The sequence below is a fragment of the Schistocerca cancellata genome, chromosome 6 (genome assembly GCF_023864275.1).
Source record: "Schistocerca cancellata isolate TAMUIC-IGC-003103 chromosome 6, iqSchCanc2.1, whole genome shotgun sequence".
NCBI lineage: Eukaryota > Metazoa > Arthropoda > Insecta > Orthoptera > Acrididae > Schistocerca > Schistocerca cancellata.
Genome location: NC_064631.1, coordinates 184,056,569 through 184,077,358, shown reverse-complemented (window position 1 = coordinate 184,077,358; position 20,790 = coordinate 184,056,569). Strand labels below are relative to the sequence as shown.

General features: G+C 42.9%; 1 protein-coding gene and 1 non-coding gene across 2 annotated transcripts in view; both read left to right on the top strand.

Annotated features, from left to right (window-relative positions):
- LOC126191212 (hemicentin-1-like) overlaps positions 1–20,790 on the top strand; it is a 314,593-nt gene that overhangs the window by 185,083 nt on the left and 108,720 nt on the right. The gene's annotated exons all lie outside the window — the stretch shown is intronic.
- Positions 18,097–18,236, top strand: LOC126090318 (U4 spliceosomal RNA). Its single transcript, XR_007521163.1, has one exon. It is a non-coding gene; the product is annotated as a U4 spliceosomal RNA (small nuclear RNA).

The following is a 20,790-nucleotide window of genomic DNA, read 5'->3' as shown; positions in this document are numbered from 1 at the left end:
AATTTACAAGTGCATTGAGATATTTGTCTTACCGCTTTATAAGCTTCAAAAAGCTTCCAGGAAAAAATTGTGGCGTTGCATACGGAAGAAGCGTTGAACGGCTTGTTTGACGTCAGCATTGCTGCCAAAGCGCCTTCCGCCTTCTTCTTCAAAGCAGGAAACAGATGGAAGTCACTTGGTGCGAGATCCGGACTGTAAGTCGGATGGTGTAGGCGCTCCCAACCAAGAGTTGCAATATGGTCTTGCGTTGCCGTCGCCATATGTGGTCACGCATTGTCATCCAACAGCAGAAAACCAGATCTGAAAAGGCTAGGCCGCTTTTTCCTAATCACCTCTTTAAATTTCGACAGAGTGGCACAGTACCGAGCAGCATTGTTGATGGTTGCAACCTCCAGAAAGTGCAGCAGCAAAACTACTTTGGCGTACCAGGAAACGGTGAGTAGCACTTTATCTGCAGACGGAGTGCTTTTGAACTTCTTTCGGACAGGTGATGACGGATGTTTCCGCTATATGGATGCGGCCTTAGATTGGGACGTGTAATGGTGGATACACGTTTCATCCCCCGTCACAATCCGAAACAGAAGGCCATTGCCAGGTTCATGGTAACGCACGAGCTGTTGCAGGCTGAACGCCATGCGTTGTTCCATGTGCGACGGGGCAATTGACGGGGCACCAATCGTGCTGACACCTTCCTGTTTCGAAGAATGTCGTGGGTGATCTTGTGAGCTCGCTCAGGTTCGATTACAAGTTCTGCCGCTACTCCATCGATGGTTCACTTTAATCATGTCATCCACCTTCCTGACATTGGCATCTATAGTGGCAGTGCCCGTCTGTCCAGGTCTCGGTATGTCCTGCACTTGCTGAATTACATCACTGAATTGCTGGCACCATCTGCCTCGACATCACACCTGACCCATACAGCGCAACAAGGCGGTTATGAATTTCTGTGCCTGATACTCCACGTGCCCATTCATAGCGGATAATAGCTCTCACCTCCGCCTGTGATCACGACTCCAGAAACGCACCTTCTCTGCATAGCTCCTGGAAAAGACCTAGCGGCTGGCCTCCGCTTTGCGCAGGCACTGCGACAGCGCCATCTGCTTGATCGCGGTCGACCTCTACCCAATGGTGTGTCGGTGTCTTGCACATGCGCGCTCACCTGCCGTGTCGTCTTTCGCACATATCACACAACTCTGCCCACAGTCGACAGTGGAAACCTATTTTCCAACTCCCCCTCGTAAAATAGTAGATAAAATCACAGGGGTGTAACTTAGATGTGATTGCCATATGAACTAGTTTCCGATGTGTACACACGTTGTCAGGAACACGATACCATTTCTTCATTTCTTCCTTTATCCATGTGTATCTTGCGACGTCAACGGCTTTGTTTTCAGCGGCGGATGTTCCTCTTGACTTTATGGAGATGTATTTTGGCCTAATTTTGCGTCGCAAACACTGTTTGTTAAACCAAATGTTTTGTGTAGGCTTTGCTTTTTGTCTCAGTAATCTACTATAAAAGACGGATAATTGTGCTGTTGTGGCACATTTTATCATATTAACAGAATCTTCCATCGGTTCTTGGTAGATATAAAAAACGTCGAGCTCTACCAAGAACCGACGGAAGATTCTGTTAATAAGATAAATTCACTGAAATCTTCCATCAGGCTAGAATGCAGTGAATACACACAACTGTATCATCCTTTTTATTAAAAAGGAAAAAAAACACAGCAACTATCCATGGATGTAAACGAGTGTGAATACAGATACTGAGTTGGTTCATAAGTTCGAGGCGTGTTTAATAAGCACCACAGATGCTCATGATACATCAAATGAATTCTCATTTGCGAGTAAGGACAACCATCAGCTGTGGAATGGACTGACAACGGACTGGGAATCGAACCCGGATTAGCCACTTATCGCGAGCGGTCGCCTTACCATGTGGCTACCCGCTCACGACTCACGGCCACACCCAAACTTCCATATGTCACCAACCATGCGTCTACGACTTGTACCCATACATCCATTATGTATGTTCCCGTACCGGTCAGACGTTGTATTTGAAGTCGCTTGTCCGGCATCGGCAGATAAATACGATCTTGCAATGCCTGTGTTATTCTGATTACGATTCAAAATTCCTTTTGGACATGGATGCATGTTCAAAGGAATAGGCTCTGTGGCGACTATAGCTGTTATGAAATAAATTAAATGACATCGTACAAATTTTCACTATCGTTATTCCATTCTAAAGCTGATGGTTGCCTTATTCGCAATTCATTTGATGTATTTCATTACGGCTGTAGTCGCCGCAAAACCTGTTCCTTTGGACATCCATGCATGTCCAAAGGAACTTTGCACTATAATCAGAATAACGTAGGCACTGCAATGTCATAGATACACATGACTTTACTCATCAAAAGAGTGTTCTCATTCACTGTTTACAACAGTCTACCAACGCTGGGGTAACATTTCGGTTCCACGACTGTAGATATCACGTAGTTTTGAGGCGAAGAACTCGTCGAGACATGTTCGGAGCGCATTTTCATCCGGAAGTTCCTTGAAGGTTGTTCGATAGAGAGCGGAAAAGATGAAAATCAGAGGACGCAAGATCAGGTGAATGAGGCGGGTGCGGAATGTCGTCCCGACCAAACCTCTGTATACTGTTTCTGTCAGTCTGGAAGAATGCGGGTGGGCGTTATCGTGGAGTAACATCATTGAAAAAGGTGGCTTTCTGAAATATCGTGCCTTTTGGACGACGCTATTCGGCTGAATACCCGAGAAATTTTCAAGAATTCTGTACGCCTGGAAAACCTCAAATCACACGTGGAGTAACATCACTTCACGTAGTCTTCGTACTCGTTATTTGTGGACTGCGCCTGCAAGATGTCACAGTCGTTGGCAATAAATGTCAGCTGTGAAGCTTATAGCTCACGGAAGCAATTCGTAGTTTACCACACCTTCGCTGTTCCACCAGATGCATAACATCATCTCAGCATCTTTGCATCGAATTTGTTTGGGCTCATCGATTCCTTTCTTCTCCATACTTTAAAGACCCGATGTCTCGTTGCCAGTAACGATACGGGACAGGAAAGATCGCTGTTGTTCGCGAGGTAATTGATAACGGGCAAGCAGAGATGCGCATATGGCCACTCGCTGATTTCTGTGGTTTTGGCTTAGAACATGTTGTACCCACACACCCGAATTTTGAGCCTTCCCCGATTGTACGCAGTTGTCGTACGTTTTCATCACATTTGCCAGTTCTAGAGTACACTGACATGGATCGTCGTGGGTTAATGCCTTCAGACGATGTTAATCAAACCCCAAATTTATTCCAGAACGTCGACAGTCACTAATGTCAAAACAATGCTCCTTACAGCAAGGTGCTCTATATAGTGGCACTGTCACACCTCTTTTAGGTGACACCGAAGAAATGTTTCATTTTTTCACTTGGGTCTCCCTTTTACACTACTGGCCATTCAAACTGCTACACCACGAGGTTGACGTGCTACAGACGCGAAATTTAACGGACAGGAAGAAGATGCTGTGCTATGCAAATGATTAGCTTTTCAGAGCATTCACACAAGGTTGGCGCCGGTGGCGACACCTACAACGTGCTGACAGGAGGAAAGTTTCCAACCGATTTCTCATACACAAACAGCAGTTGATCGGCGTTGCCTGGTGAAACGTTGTTTTGATGCCTCGTGTAAGGAGGAGAAATGCGTACCGTCACGTTTCCGACTTTGATAAAGGTCGGATTGTAGCCTATCGCGATTGCGGTTTATCGTATCGCGACACTGCAGCTCGCGTTGATCGATATCAAATGACTATTATCAGAATATGGAATCGGTGGGTTCAGGATGGTAATACGGAACGCCATGCTGCATCCCAACGGCCTCGTATCACTAACAGTCGAGATGACAGGCATCTGATCAGCATGGCTGTAACGGATCGTGCAGCCACGTCTCGATCCCTGAATCAACAGATGGGGACGTTCGCCAGACAACAACCATCTGCACGAACAGTTCGACGGCGTTTGCAGCAGCATGAACTATCAGCTCGGAGACCATGGCTGCTGCTACCCTTGAGGCTGCATCACAGACAGGAGCGCTTGCGGTGGTGTACTCAACGACGAACCAGGGTGCACGAATGGCAAAACGTCATTTTTTTCGTATGAATCCAGGTTTTGTTTACAGCATCATGATGGTCACATCGGTGTTTGGCGACGTCATGGTGAACGCACATTGGAAGCAAGTATTCGTCATCGCCATACTGGCGTATCACAAGGCGTAATGGTATGGGGTGCCATTGGTTATACGTCTCGGTCACCTCTTGTTCGCATTGACGGCACTTTAAACAGTGAAAGTTACATTTCAGATGTGTTACGACCCGTGGCTCTACCCTTTATTCGATCCCTGCTAAACCCTACATTTCAGCAGGATAATGCACGACCGCATGTTGCAGGTCCTGTACGGGCCTTTCTGGATACAGAAAATGTTCGACTGCTGCCCTGGCCAGCACATTTTCCAGATCTCTCACCAACTGAAAACGTCTGCTCAATGGTGGCCGAGCAATTGGCTCGTCGCAATAAGCCAGTAACTACTCTTGATTAACTGTGGTATCTAGTTGAAGCTGCATGGGCAGCTGTACCTGTACACGCCATCCAAGATCTGTTTGACTCAATGCCCAGGCGTATCAAGGCCGTTATTACGGCCAAAGGTGGTTGTTCTGGGTACTGATTTCTCAGGATCTATGCACCCAAATTGCGTGCAAATGTAATCACATGTCAGTTCTAGTATAATATATGTGTCCAATGAATACCCGTTTATCTTCTGCATTTCTTCTTGGTGTAGCAATTTTAATGGCCAGTAGTGTACTAGGTCCGCTGCTCCACTCACTGTCTCCAAATCACGGTATGTAAATTAAAATAGCAACACTGAACTAGAAATAAAAAAGATAATCTATAAATATACTGGATTATCACTATTGAATACAAAAAAGGTACGTATTAGGCTGATTACAATAAAAATATTCGAAGACTTCATCATCCCCGTTGCTAACGCTCATCATAACTGTAATTACACGCTGATGTCTCATTAGATTCGACATAAGCAGGTTCTATATTCACAACTAAAGGGAAATTCATATGTCTTATCTGCTTTGGGTGTTGAAATAATTCAAAAGTTGCACTTGAAAATTCGTGACTGGACTGGAAACCGAGGCCGCATTGCCTATTTATCCTGCTTGATCGTCTCTGCCATCCGCACGTGCCTCCCATTTTATTCAAATTCCCAAATACTGCTTACCTCTCATGTTGTGACTCTATTTATTTTCCCCTTCCCACGTAGCCCAACTGATTAGCACATATTTCACCCTCGCAGTGGAATGTGAAGTGCAGCAAAATTCTCATTTGGTAAAGCATGCTAAAGCAAATGGTAAGGCAGGTAGCCGTGCAGGGATATATTTCAGGTTCCTGCAGTTCAGCACCTCATACTGCAGAGCAGATATTAGGCATCAGTTGCAAGGTAAGAAATAAAATGTTGGGCCTAAACGTACTTTCCTAAATGGAATTAGGTGCCGGTGTTCATTTTAAAGTTTTCACATTATTCAGTAGATGCATTTTCTAAGAGGGTACAGTTTCCGTACGCGAGAATTAATAAATTTGTTGTGATTGTTTTATGAGCTAGTCATTCTCTATAGCCGGCCAGGGTCGCCGAGTGGTTCTAGGCGCTACAGTCTGGAACCGCGCGACCGCTACGGTCGCAGGTTCGAATCCTGCCTCATGCATGGATGTGTGTGATGTTCTTAGGTTAGTTAGGTTTAAGTAGTTCGAAGTTCTAGGGGACTGATGACCTCAGAACTTAAGTCCCATAGTGCTCAGAGCCATTTGAACCATTCTCTATACTGTTTATAGCCGTCTTTTGCATTCAGTTTGATTTACAGACAGTTTATTTGCTTTAGTTTCATTAGCTTCATATATATTAAAGGTAATTTACACAGTTACTGTTCCCGTTCAAAAGTAGGGTACCAAAGGCGATTCGAGGTCGGAATAAGTGGAAGACTCTGTAATCGGAATTTAAAAGTTTTGAACTGCAAGCTTTTTGAATACCAGGTTTCAGGATATGATTTTGAATATCTACGAATTCTTGGTCTAATGGTAAGGAAAGCTGGAACTGCAGTTCAGTCTTAAATGCACTTCCTCCACACATTTCAAGCTTACGTACAAACAGAGACATGTAAAATTCTTCCTTTCCCACTCCAATTCGTCAGACATAGTGCGCTTGTCGTGGAAAATAATCCTTTCTGAATAACGAAGTTTCCCATCGTGTCTCTGACTACATAGTGTTGTATCCTGTTTTATATACCTTAGCCACAAACAACAACAACGCAGAGTTCATAGACAATGTGAGTGGTAGCGAACACTGGCGAACTGTGTGAGAATGCGCATTCGGTTGAAACAAACACAACTCTACAGAGAAAAAGGGCCATCACTGGCTGGAAATGAAAATGAATGGAATTTAATGGTACGCTTTACTCAGGTCGTAATGTGCATGGTTGAAATACCTCATTCCTCTAAAAAAAATTCTACTCTCTAAAGCTGTCTTATTCACAAGGATGTGAACACGAATCTCTTGAATAAAGTGATCTGATCCTGAAAGTGATCCTCAAAGTGATCTGATCTCTTAGTAAACATTTAAAGTATCCAAGATGAGATGTCCAGTCAGAGTGTATCGTGATTCTGTCCATTGAGTAGGGCAGCACTGCTCCTGCCCGGGCCTAGTTCTTTAATATTACATGAATAGGTCACGTACAAACACGTAATTTATTGTAGTTTTTGTGTTCTTCAGTGTGAAGATTGTTTTGAGGCCACATCTTCCCTGTAACCTGCCCTGAGCAATTCTCTGCATATCTGAATAACTACTGTAACCTACATTTATTGGACCTGCTTACTATAGTCTTGTCCGTTCCGATACCTGAGTGGTCAGCGAGGCGGTCTGTCACGCCAAGGGGCCCGGCTTCGAGTCCTGGCTGTGTCGGAGATTTTCTCCGCTCAGGGACTGGATGTTGTTTTGTCCTCATTATCATTTCATTATCATCAGTGGAAGGCAACGGAAACCACCACTGGAATCACTTCCCTAGACGCTCATGCGGTGTACCTCTCTGATGAGGCTTCCCCCATGAGAAGACCTGCCGTAAGGCAGAACACAAAGTAAGTAAGTTACTGTAATCATGCCATGGCCTGCCTCTAGAATAAAAGTTAACCCTCGCGTTTCCTCCCGTTAGTAAATCGACGATTTATTGATGGTTTCGCGGGATGTGTAGTATCAACCAGTCTATTCTTCTACGAAAATGTCGTATAATTTTCTTATTTCCTGATTTGATTCATTACACTGCAGCACTTAATTACCATACTCGTCAAATCTTCCACATTATTGTGTATGTTTTCATTTCAAAAGGTTTTATTCTTTTCATTTTTGGTTTGTTTATCGTACAAGCTTCATTTCGGCACAAGGAAATGCTCTAGAACAATACCTTCAGAATAGACATTAAAATACTCAAAGTTCTCCTTCGCTTCCAGTCTGCGGATTGCCTACAGCCCAGTCTCAAATTACCGCTACATTACTTGTCCTTCGACTCTGCAGTTTGGCCTCCATACAAGATAAACATCTCCAGACTTACCACACTCCAACAAACCCAGTCACAGCTCGGACCTCGCCTGCAAGCAACCGCTTGCGACATCATAGCTCAGTTCACTGCCCACAGTGCACATTGAATGAGCAGATGAATACTCCCAAACCGGTTAACACAATCCACTCGTTGCAGTGGCAGAATACAGGAAGTACTGCCTACTTGGAATGCTAAGTCGAACAAATGCCACACTCGGCACTACATTAAAAGCTTGTGAAATTTATAGCAATGCCTGGAAATTTTGTGCCATTCATGAGCAACGTATAGAATATCCTTGCCGGCCCCTCACACGTTACTGTCGCTGTGTGTCTTCCTGTCCACTGGTCATTTTTGCTGTTGTTTTGAAAATGAGTCCAAAACAGGACGAAACGACATTCTTATTAGAGTGAATCGAATTGTATAGATCACTGTTGTAGTATATTGGGGTACATGACTACAAAGGCAGAAATTTGAATAAAAACAGAAATGATAAGAATGCATCAAAACATCATCCAAAATTGTGCTATATGCATTCTCTGAAAATTATTTCGAGCAGTTAGTTCATGAGCCCATGCGAATAGAAAACGGTCGTGAAAACACACTTGACCTCTTAGCAGCAAATAATCCTGAGCTCATGATAAGCATCAAAACGGATACAGGAATTATTGAACGCAGGACTGTCGTAGTGAGATTGAATGTTGTAACTCTCAAAGGCTCCAAAAATAAACGAAAAATATACCTATTCAAAAAAGCAGATAGAAGTTCATTTGATGTCTTGCTGAGAGACAGCCTCCACTCATTCCAAATTAACAATATAAATGTAGGCCAGATGTGGCCTGAACTCAAAGAAATATTATAGACAGCAATTGAAAGATTTATATGAAGTAAATTAACAAATGACAGAGCTGATCCCTGTTGGTACACAAAACGGGACAGAACACTGGTGCAGAACCAACGAAAAGTGGATGCCAAATTTAAACGAACGCAAAATCCCCAAGATTGGCGATGTTTTACAGAGCTCGAAATTTAGCGCGGACTTCAATGCGAGACGCTTATAATAGTTTCCACAACGAAACTTTGTCTCAAAGCCTAGCAGATAATCCAAAGAGATTCTGGTCGTATGTAAAGTATGTTTGAGGCAAGACACAGTCAATGCCTTCTCTGCACGAAAGCAATAGAAATACTGTCAACGACAGTGCTGCGATAGCAGAGTTACTAAACACAGCCTTTCTAAAGTCTTTCACCAAAGAACTGGAGGTAAATATTCCAGAATTTGAACCAAGAACATTGTCAACACGAGTAACTTAGAAGTAGACATCCTCGGAGTAGGGAAGCAATTTAAATCACTCTATAAAAGCAAGTACTCTGGTACAATGTACAGCAATTAGGTTCCTTTGAGAGTATGCTGATGCAATAGTTCCATACTTGGCAATCGCATACAACCGCTCGCACGACGAAAGATCCGTACCCAAAGGCTGGAAAGTTGCACAGGTCACAGCAATATTCAAGAAAGGTAGTAGGGATAATCCGCTAAATTACAGGCCCATATCATTACATGTACAGAAGAGTTTTTGAGCGAATATTGTGTTCGAACATTATCAATTACCTCGAAGGGGTCTAGTGACAGAGAGTCAACGCGGATTCAGAAAACATCGTTCTTGTGAAACACAACTGGATCTTTTCACACATGAAACATGAGGTGCTATTACAAGCGATTTCAAATTGTGTCCATATTTCTAGGTTTCCAGAAGGCTGTATCACACAAGCGACTTGTAGTAAAATTGCGTGCTTCTCAAATATCGTTTCAGTTATGCGACTGGATTCATGATTTCCGGTCACAGAGGTCGCAGCGCGTAATAATTGACGGAATGTCATCGAGTAAAACAGAAGTGATTTCTGGCGGTCCCGAAGATAGTGCCGTACAAAGCGATTATTTGTTGCCAAGATAATCCGGTTGCACTTCTAGGTTCGTGCCAGCAACAGCGATTCTTCGTTTACAAGGCCTAAATTAACAGTACTTGCATTCGTGCCAGAGCTTTGAGATTTTATGTATTATTTACTTAATAAAGTGATTGTACTATATCAATACACAGATACATGTACGACTGTCAAACAGACTGTACGACAGTAAAAAGTTCGTACGTAGAGTGAATGTATTTTCGAAACAGAGCAAAGTGCGCCTAAAGCGACGAAACGAAAACATCGGACGTTGTGAATCCACCAAAAACTGAATCTCTTAAGGAGACTGGAAAACATGAGACCAACGCAATATTATGAGTGAATTTAATATCACTTCTTCAGCTATACATGATATTAAAAAACGAAGAAGAACTAAAAAAAATTTCATAATGTGGTTCAATTAAACGCCTAGACATTAGGCAACATCTCAAAAAATCCTAAGTTAGAAACTGCAGATATAGTTTTGTACCCGTGGATCAGTTCTGAGAGAGCGGATGGGGAAGCAAATGACGCAGATATGTTAAGAGAAAAGGCCAATTTTTTCGCAAAAAATTACATCTGCCCACAGATGAAGTTCTTTAACTCTCTGCAATTAGAAATGAACTGAGTCCCTTTTCAACATAAGAAGATGAATAATGATAACTGATAGAAATTTAGCTACCGAAACAGGGCTGACTGACGATATGATACTACAAGATGTTTTCATCCCAAAGGAGGCACCAGAAACTGAGAGTCACGAAACATCTCATAGGCTGAGGTTTCAGAAGCCATGAAAACTTTTACGAATTTGACTGAGAGTGGCCAACAATACAACACTTCAAATGTTATGAATCTGCACGTCCCTACAAAATAATTTTTGTCAGAAAAGAACTCAATCTAAAAAACAAGTTAGCGTTTCTGCAATGTTCCAGAGGGCTCAGAAAAGAAGTTCAGCTAAACTATCGGTGACAGATATCAGTCCGTCATATTCGACGCCGTCGACAACGTTAGATAACTGTCTGTTCCTAAAGACAGTGATACCCATTAAACTGCACCAGTTTTTATTAATTAGCTTCTTTTTTATGCAACAGTTTTTATTAATTAGCTTCTTCTTTATGTTTTGAAGTCAAATGTCTCTTTTATCTTAAGTGGTGTACAATTAATTATTTACGTGTATTGAAATCTTCTAAAACTTTGAGAATTTAACTTAATTAATAGTGCAGTACATTATTCGACTGTTAATTCAATTTTGTTTGTACAGAAAAGTAATATATACTTTTAATTTTTTTACACTGTAATATCTCCTGTTGTGACTAATGCACTATAGTTACCTTTTTTCTACGTAAAAACTACAGCGTTTGCTTATGACCTTTTTTTTAAAGCAGGTTCTATGAACTGACCTTCATAATCCGGAATAATTAACAATCGGGCATTGACAGGTCGCTCTAGTCGTAATGCGACGTTGTGCACTGGGTGATCCGTTTAATTCATGAGTCTAACTTAATTCATTTTGCATCCGTTCTTCGAGGTGTTAGTTTCATTTTTAATACTCGTTTGAATTTCGTCACAAAAAAGGGTCATCACGGAGAACACCAAGACCTTGAAAAAGATGTCAGCTTATTAAATGAAATCCATTATTTCTAAGAGACTTTTGCCAAAGTTCTTTGGCAAAAATGTTTTAGTGTGGTTTGTAGCTCTGCTGGGTAGATGCATCATATTGTGCTGGAGTGCACCCCTCCTGAAGCTAGTGTTGACACAGGAATCCAACTTCATCTTCACTAATTTTGAATGGCCTCTTCTCCTGTGTACGGTGAAGTTGAGCAGGGGGTCGTCATTCGTAACTATGCGAAGAACAACAACGTACGGTCCACGTGGTGAATTCAGAAGAAATCTTAGACTTTAACAGTCGGTGCCCACATTTTTGCAAGAAATTCGGGCTCTTAAACTTTAAGAACGGAAGTGAAACGTCAGTCGAAGGCAGCATTCAGTTCTCACGATTCTGAATTTTCATTCTGTATGTAATGACCACCTTTGATTTTATTGGTGAACACACTGTCAACTTAATTTTGCCAATAATAAAAATGTCGTTCTTCCTCGATGTATAGTGTACAACAGAAGTGCACCAAGTAAACGTATGAGAATGGACATCACCGTGGTTATGGAATACAAGAGGGAATTTCAGGCAAAGAATATACACTTCGAATGGTAGTGAATCACAGACTGTGGGAAAATGAGGAATGAAGAAAATGAAAGCGTTTGAAATTTGGTGCAACAGATCGATGTTGAAAAATCTGGTGGAATGATAACATAAGGAATGTGGAAGTTCTCCGCAGAACCGGCGAAAAAAAGAACGTATGGAAAACGCTGAAAGCGAAAGCGAAAAAAGCATAGGACAAGTGTTAAGACATCAGTTAATAACCTCCAGCTGTAGAAGGTAAAAACTGTACAGGAAGCGAAAGACTCGTATAAATCCAACACATAAATCTTTACTAATGCTATAGTGTGTATATAAATTCTTACAGAAATAAGCATGTAAGTTTCGAGTATAAGGAAGCAGATTTATGAAGTCATCGTTAAAACACCATTATTCAACAGTAATTGGAAGCCTACAGCTTTCTCCCTACAAAGCAAACTTTGCTGTACAATACATTCTGTTGTGTACACTACTAATCTAAATAAAATATTTCTTCCGGGTACAAAAGATTGATTTTACAAGTCATTCTTGCGTTTTTCTCGGCAGTAGAATGTATGAAGATGAGTCGTTTTAGGAATGACTGGCCCAATTTTACTGGATAATAGCGACCGTAAAAAGGTGCCAGTCACACATGGAAGCAACACAAACGAGGCAATTCTTCTCACCCCTAAATATCACTTGTTTGTGCACAGCCAAGACACGCATTCTAATTAAAAAATTGTTTTGCAAGTACAGAAAGCTTCCGATTATCCGATTTGCGGAATTTCCGCCCATAGATCATTGATTTCCGAAACAAATAAAAACAAAGCTCAAAGAAGTTTTTGGTTTAGAGTACAAATGTATACGTGTGACTCATGTTTTACCGCCCTCGGACATCCTTGAAATATTTTTCATTCTTTACCATTTCATATTCACGTAAACGCCGGGACTCTACCCACGCAATTTTTTTATAGCCAATTCGCGCGTATATATTTTCAATTAATTGTTTCAATTAGACCGAACGAAACGGTTTTCTCCCGGAAAAAACGTACACCATTGATGAACATGGGCTGCAGTGGAAAGGTGTGCCCTCGGGATATATACAATTCGAGCAAAAGCTCGATAATTTCCAACTTATGTAAAAAATAAGCTCGTTATGGAAATACTGCATTTTCGGCAGAATCACAACCAATTTCAAGAAAAAACCACGATGTGGTTACCTCACTGTTGTTGAAGTGAACTACAGAATCTGTATTATTATCTGACTCAATACCGTTTGGCGGACGGCGAAAGTATGCATTCGAAAGCACATGCTCTTCTTACCAACTAAGTATTTTTTTTTTTACAATCGATTGTTTTATGTAAATTGGAGGTGGAAGGGGTAGAAAGGAAACGAAAGGGAAGGAACAACAGGGTGGCGCACGAAATGTGTTACCAGTTTCTTTTTGAATATAAACTTTATTGTCAATACAGTCTGAAAGAACCATATACTACAATGAAGGGCCATCCATGGAGATTTGTTCCAACTCAGCACATGCTCAATATGTCCACCATTTCGTTTCCTAACTTCCTTCAAACGAACACTGAAGTTAGTGATTACCCTACGGCATACGTCTTCCGTAATTTCACTGCAAGCTTGGAGAATAAGTCTTCTGAGCTCCATTAAATCACGTGGACGTTTCGGGAAAATTTTTTCCTTTAGGTACCCCCAAAGAACAAAGTCACATGGATTGAGGTCTGGACTACTGGGGGCCAATTTTGTCCGTCATTGAAGCGACCTGGAAACCTGGGTGAAATGATCCGCATGTCGAAATGCTCGTGTAAAAACTCCAGCACAGTGTTTGCAGTATGTGGCCTTGCTCCATCTTGCATGAACCACTGCGTGTTGAAGGGCAAGGCAGTAGCAAGAAGCTGTGGAATGAAGCTATTGCGAAGCATGCTCGAATAACGCTCGCTGTTCACAGTTTCTTCAAAGGAAAAGAGTCCAATAAGTCCGTGACTGGAAATTGCTGCCCACGCTGTAATCCTCGGAGCATAAGGTTGTCGTTCATGAAGCACTTGTGGGTTTTCAGTGGCCCAAAAGCGTACATTTTGTTTGTTAACCACACCGTCTAAGTGAAAATGCGCCTTGTCTGAAAACCAAACGTTGTTGAGAGTTTCTCCCCTATCCTCCGCGCACTGAGCAAACAGTAGTCTCTGCTGCTTGTGTTCTTTAGTGAGCTTCTGTGCACAGGTCATCTTGTATGGATACATATGGAGGTCACTTTTAAAAATGCGTTGAACGGAGTGTCTGGATATTCGCATTTGCACTGCTGCCTTTCTACAAGATATACACAATTTTAGACGAACAGTTGGTAACAGGTAGATTTTTTAAAATTAAAATGCATAACGTAGGTACATTTGAACATTTTACTTCGGTTGTTCGAATCTGATACATACACATTTGTGAAATTATCATTTCTGAGAACGCATGCTGTTACAGCGTGATTACCTGTAAATACCACATTAATGCAATAAATGCTCAAAATGATATCCGTCAACCTCAGTGCATTTGGCAATACGTGTAACGACATCTCTCTCAACAGCAAGTAGTTCGCCTTCCGTAATGTTCGCAGTTTGACCTATAGCAGCGCCATCTAGCTGGCCAGCCATAGTGCCATCTCGTTTCCCCCTTCAAGCTAGACAAGTTTCGTCTTTGTAGTTTTTTCCTTTGACGCTTATTTCGTATAAACTAGCGATGTGGAAGTCGTAGGATACTTTTTGCAGTGTCGATAGTTCGAGCGGAGCGGTCAATTGCCCGACGAATTTGTAGCAGTTCTGAAGCGAATACTGTGACGTGTTTCCTTTAGTTTAGAAATCGAGCTGAAGTCACGAGCGATTAATTCACGGGAGTGCAGTAGGTAGTATAGCAGTTAGCAGCCCCATCCGTCAAACAAATCAGTAACAGCTTGCACATTACGTGCTTGAGTATTGTCCTGCAAAATGATGGTCAGGTCCTGTAGAAACTGTCATCACTTCTGTCTCTAAGCTGGTCGTAGGTTGTATTCCAAAATAGAACAGCATAGAGATAGAAGTGATGACACTTTCTGCAGGACCTGACCATCATTTTACAGGACAATGCTCAAGCACATACAGTGGAAGCTGTTACTGATTTTTTTGACTGATGGGTGTGCTAAGTGCTATACCACCTACTGCACTCCCCTGACTTAAGCCCTCGTAAGTTCAGCTTGATTTCTAAACTGAAGGAAACACTTCATGGCATTAGCTTGAGAACTGCTACAAATTCATCGGGCAATAGACCGCGCCGCACGAACTGTCAACACAACTGGCACTGCTAAGAGTATCCTCGACTTCCACATGGCTGGCAACGGGCTATACACAATTCTGGTGACTACTTTGAAGGTCAGTAACACTTTGAAACACGTATCTGTTTTGTACGAGCTGTACATAAATAGGTGCCACTATTAAAGTTTCAACCCTCGTACATACACGGCAATGTCCTGACTGAATCACTTATCATCGTCCAGCGCAGCACAAACCGATAAGGATAAAATCTTGAGATTTGGAGTGGATGTTGATACTATACTGTAGACATCATTTAAGAAGAGATTATTCGAAATGCCATCCCAAAGCAGCTGAGACAGGGGATGCAATGTTTTTGCAAATATGACGCAAGTAAGGTAATTCTGAAGCTACTAAAATTGATATTTGGTTTCTCGATCAGAAACAAAGAAATGCGAGTTCCTCTATTTTTGGAAATTTAACCCGTATTAGGGTGAAATATTCGATAAAGATTTGTTTGAAAGTCAATCATCATTAAAGACTACAGCATTTTCAAGCTACGTTTCTACAGCCTTAATTACATACATATACTACATATAAATTTTATTGAAGAAAAACAAAAAAAATTGTATAGACAATACAGTCTTTGCGAGGATGCAGCGGGTGCTACGCCAGTTAGGAAGGCTACGTATGTGGTCCGAGGTGAAGCGCCACAGTGACTGTGCTGTTTCTCGAGGAAAAAGACTGTAATGGGCCGCGTGACCTCCGGGACATTTTTGTTCTACATAGTCATCCTCGTCTCTGTTAATAAAAATGAACAGTATTTATAGCAAATAGAAAACTGTCAATGTTTAATTCGGGTTTTATTGTAAAATTGTTCATTTGTAATTTGAAACCCACCGGTCTTCTAGTAAAAATGAAAATGGATACAGATTTATAATATACACTCCTGGAAATTGAAATAAGAACACCGTGAATTCATTGTCCCAGGAAGGGGAAACTTTATTGACACATTCCTGGGGTCAGATACATCACATGATCACACTGACAGAACCACAGGCACATAGACACAGGCAACAGAGCATGCACAATGTCGGCACTAGTACAGTGTATATCCACCTTTCGCAGCAATGCAGGCTGCTATTCTCCCATGGAGACGATCGTAGAGTTGCTGGATGTAGTCCTGTGGAACGGCTTGCCATGCCATTTCCACCTGGCGCCTCAGTTGGTCCAGCGTTCGTGCTGGACGTGCAGACCGCGTGAGACGACGCTTCATCCAGTCCCAAACATGCTCAATGGGGGACAGATCCGGAGATCTTGCTGGCCGGGGTAGTTGACTTACACCTTCTAGAGCACGTTGGGTGGCACGGGATACATGCGGACGTGCATTGTCCTGTTGGAACAGCAAGTTCCCTTGCCGGTCTAGGAATGGTAGAACGATGGGTTCGATGACGGTTTGGATGTACCGTGCACTATTCAGTGTCCCCTCGACGATCACCAGTGGTGTACGGCCAGTGTAGGAGATCGCTCCCCACACCATGATGCCGGGTGTTGGCCCTGTGAGCCTCGGTCGTATGCAGTCCTGATTGTGGCGCTCACCTGCACGGCGCCAAACACGCATACGACCATCATTGGCACCAAGCCAGAAGCGACTCTCATCGCTGAAGACGACACGTCTCCATTCGTCCCTCCATTCACGCCTGTCGCAACACCACTGGAGGCGGGCTGCACGATATTGGGGCGTGAGCGGAAGACGGCCTAACGGTGTGCGGGACCGTAGCCCAGCTTCATGGAGACGGTTGCGAATGGTCCTCGCCGATACCCCAGGAGCAACAGTGTCCCTAATTTGCTGGGAAGTGGCGGTGCGGTCCCCTACGGCACTGCGTAGGATCCTACGGTCTTGGCGTGCATCCGTGCGTCGCTGCGGTCCGGTCCCAGGTCGACGGGCACGTGCACCTTCCGCCGACCACTGGCGACAACATCGATGTACTGTGGAGACCTCACGCCCCACGTGTTGAGCAATTCGGCGGTACGTCCACCCGCCTCCCGCATGCCCACTATACGCCCTCGCTCAAAGTCCGTCAACTGCACATACGGTTCACGTCCACGCTGTCGCGGCATGCTACCAGTGTTAAAGACTGCGATGGAGCTCCGTATGCCACGGCAAACTGGCTGACACTGACGGCGGCGGTGCACAAATGCTGCGCAGCTAGCGCCATTCGACGGCCAACACCGCGGTTCCTGGTGTGTCCGCTGTGCCGTGCGTGTGATCATTGCTTGTACAGCCCTCTCGCAGTGTCCGGAGCAAGTATGGTGGGTCTGACACACCGGTGTCAATGTGTTCTTTTTTCCATTTCCAGGAGTTTAGTTCTACAAAACGTAATTTCGAAAAAAAGATAAAATAAAAAAAAACATATCAAACATTGCTTCAGTACTTCCTCGAGCTTATATAAAACATGATTCTTATATTCATAAACAACTTTCGCACATAGCTACAGTAGCAGAAATCTCTTGCCTTTCATCATGGTGGAGAGCGTACAAAATAACAATAATTATATACATTTTCATGTTTGTGCATGTAAACTGTACTTGCATCAAAACTGATTACTCTGGTTACATAAAAACGCAAAAGTTACGCGGTCAGCAAATTTTTATTACTTATGAAACGCAATTTATATTTCGTCAGGACATAAAGTACACAATGGACTAACACTTAACGAGGAGCGGTTGCAATTAACTGCAAAACAAACAAGAAACAAAGTGTCTCGTCGACTCTCAGTTTTTCTCTCGCATATTCATTAACGTGTCTTTCCTTACCAATGCCGCCAACAATCCTGCCATTTGCTACGCCATTTGCGTAGTGTACCAAATCTACCAAGCCGGTGTTTTGGGAAAGCACAACTCTGGTGGTCACTGAATGCATCTCTCTTCGACTTATCCTGTGAGGTAGAAATGATCAAAAGACATAGCTATGCTGCTAATGATGCAAGATATAAGAAGAGGAAACAGAGTCGTATTCATAGAGCTGCCTGTTGTAGGCAATCTTTGCGCAGTGGCAATATCGTAACCAATGAAGTATAACTGAGGTGCGATTATTGCTAGTTGAAAACTTTTACCAATACCCCGCCAGAGAGACGTGAAATACCGACACTGTGGCAATTTTTGGCAGCTCCTCAGGGGGTGTCTCTGCCTCGTGATGACTGAGTGTTGTGTGATGTCCTTAGGTTAGTTAGGTTTTAGTAGTTCTAAGTTCTAGGGGACTGATGACCATAGCTGTTAAGTCCCATAGTGCTCAGAGCCTGTTGTAGGCTTATGAAGGTCTGGGGTAGGTGATATGTGATGAACATGGAGATGAATCTCGGGCAAAAGCACAGCTGGACGAAGCTCACCTGGACGAAGTCTGTCCCAACTCCCGTGTATATAGCTGATAGCTTATTACAAACGGAACTGAGATAGGTCGTGGACTCGCTAAGTAACAGTATAGTTAATACAACAAGAGAATGCAAAAGTCTACTAGCAATGGAGATATTTAGAGGTGGTAATATACGAAACTCATGAAACGTTAGTGCAACGGGGCCAAATAAATGTTTCTTTACGTTTCGTTGAGATCTTTCCAACGAATTTTAGTCACTAACTTATGTTTCCCAATGTGAAAATCTAATGTCACGAACGGTTCCGTTCAATAAACATCATCAGGTGACACTGCCAAAAGTCTTTATAACAATTCCTCCCAAAATTATAACAACTTTACGGCTTTAATTATGACACAGATCCTCTGCCGACCACCTGGCAGATGCACAGCGAGCTGTGAGCCATGGAGAGATCGGATGTTGTGTACACTAGACGAGTCCAGGGCTCGCAATTTTCCAGTTACGTGACGATTTGTTACCTTGATTATTGGCTGTGTTACCTGACAATATTCATTGTAAAGAACTGGTCGTGACACAATGCATGTACCTTAATAAATATGCGGTGGTCTTTCGTTAACATTAACAAGGGGCAATTGTGGAACACAAGATCGTCAAAATTTACTGTCGTCTTCACCTACATTGGGAGAAATTAGCATCGTCCATACACGTTATTAATTAAAGTACGCCACCATGTTTTTCTATCTGCATGTGAATGCTAATCACAGAAAATAATTCAAGGTTTTCAGTAATAGATGGATCGATTTACGATGGAGTCTTGTGTGTATCACTTGACAGCACAACGCCAACAATCCGTCCGGAAGTAGATACAAGAGGCGTTCAGTAAGTAGTGCAACACATTATTTCTTTTATGGTTTTATGCAGGATTGTAATACACCGTATTATTCCCCATTATTTTGCATACAAAGCACAATTTTTCAGCATGATCTCGGTCCAATGCGGCTGCCTTACGTCGCGTTACAGAGAGGCCGAGCATGTCCGCATTATACCACTACTGGCCGAATCGGAGACAACGCCTTGCTGCATCAATAACCTCCACATCATCCACATACTGAGTTAGATGTAGTGTATCCTTCATTGGGCCAGACAAGTGATCCTTGGCTGCCTTTCATGGTCTTCTCTTACGCGACGAGGAACTCAACGGCACATACCTTTGAGTACCCCAACTGGTGGACGAGTTTGTCAGCACGATCAATGGAAATCTCCAGTTGAGTGACAAAGTGTCTGATCGTTATCCGTAGATCACCTCGAAAGAGAGTGTCCGCACTTTCCAGCATTTCAGGAGCCACAGTTGTGTGACGCCAGCCAGAACGTGGAAGATTGGGCAGGTTTGTGCGACCTCGTTGCGATGATGACAGATGCCTCGTCCAACGACTCACCCTGCTTTTGTTCACTGTCAGGTCTGCGTAGACATTTTGCAAACGCCTATGAGTATCTGTGATGCTCTGGTTTTCCGCCAAAAGAAACTCAATGACAGCTCTCTGTTTGGAACGCACCTCCGTTAGAGACGCCAATTTGAAGGCTACGTATAAAGCTTGCACCTATAGGTACTGAATGAAACTATAGGGGTTGAAGCGGGAGTTTTTCACGATGTCTCACAAGAAATTCGTCATTTTTTCAAACGAAACTGGACGAGAAAACAATTTGTTGAACGCCTCTCGTACTTGATATTATCTGTGCAAAGCCGAAACGGGTCTCTAGTAACATAATAAAAGAAATCAGGGCTCGCACGAAATGATTTAGGGGTTCACTTTCCCAACGTCAGTTCGAAAGTAGTTCTGTGAACCTTCTACATACACGTATGTGTGAATTGCTGAGTTATCATGCTGATCTACACATCTGGTCAAAATTATGCGGACGCCTATTAGTGGACATTAATGTGGGGATGTCCATCCTTCGCATTTATGACGACTTCACTGGGGATATTTCCAGTGAGATGTCTGCATTTCTGTGGGGAAATGGGAGCCCATGTCTTTCTCACGAGTCGAAATCACAGAAAGTAGTAACATTGGAAGCTGGGCTCTGAATCGAAGTAGACGTTCTAACTAGTCCGAAAGGCTTTTCATCTTGTTCAGGTCGGCATACCGGGAAGGTCTTCCTTTTCAGGAGTGTAGTTGTCCAGTAATTGTCCAAAAAGCATTGCCTCACAAATTCCGTATTTTTATGTGGTGAATTGTCACACCGAAAGAAACAGCCGTCCTGTCTGCACAGTTTTTCTACTGTATGCAGTACACAATGCTGTAACATATGCCCATATCCATCCGCAATACCCTAAACACGATAAATACCCCCATTCAGCAACACCAT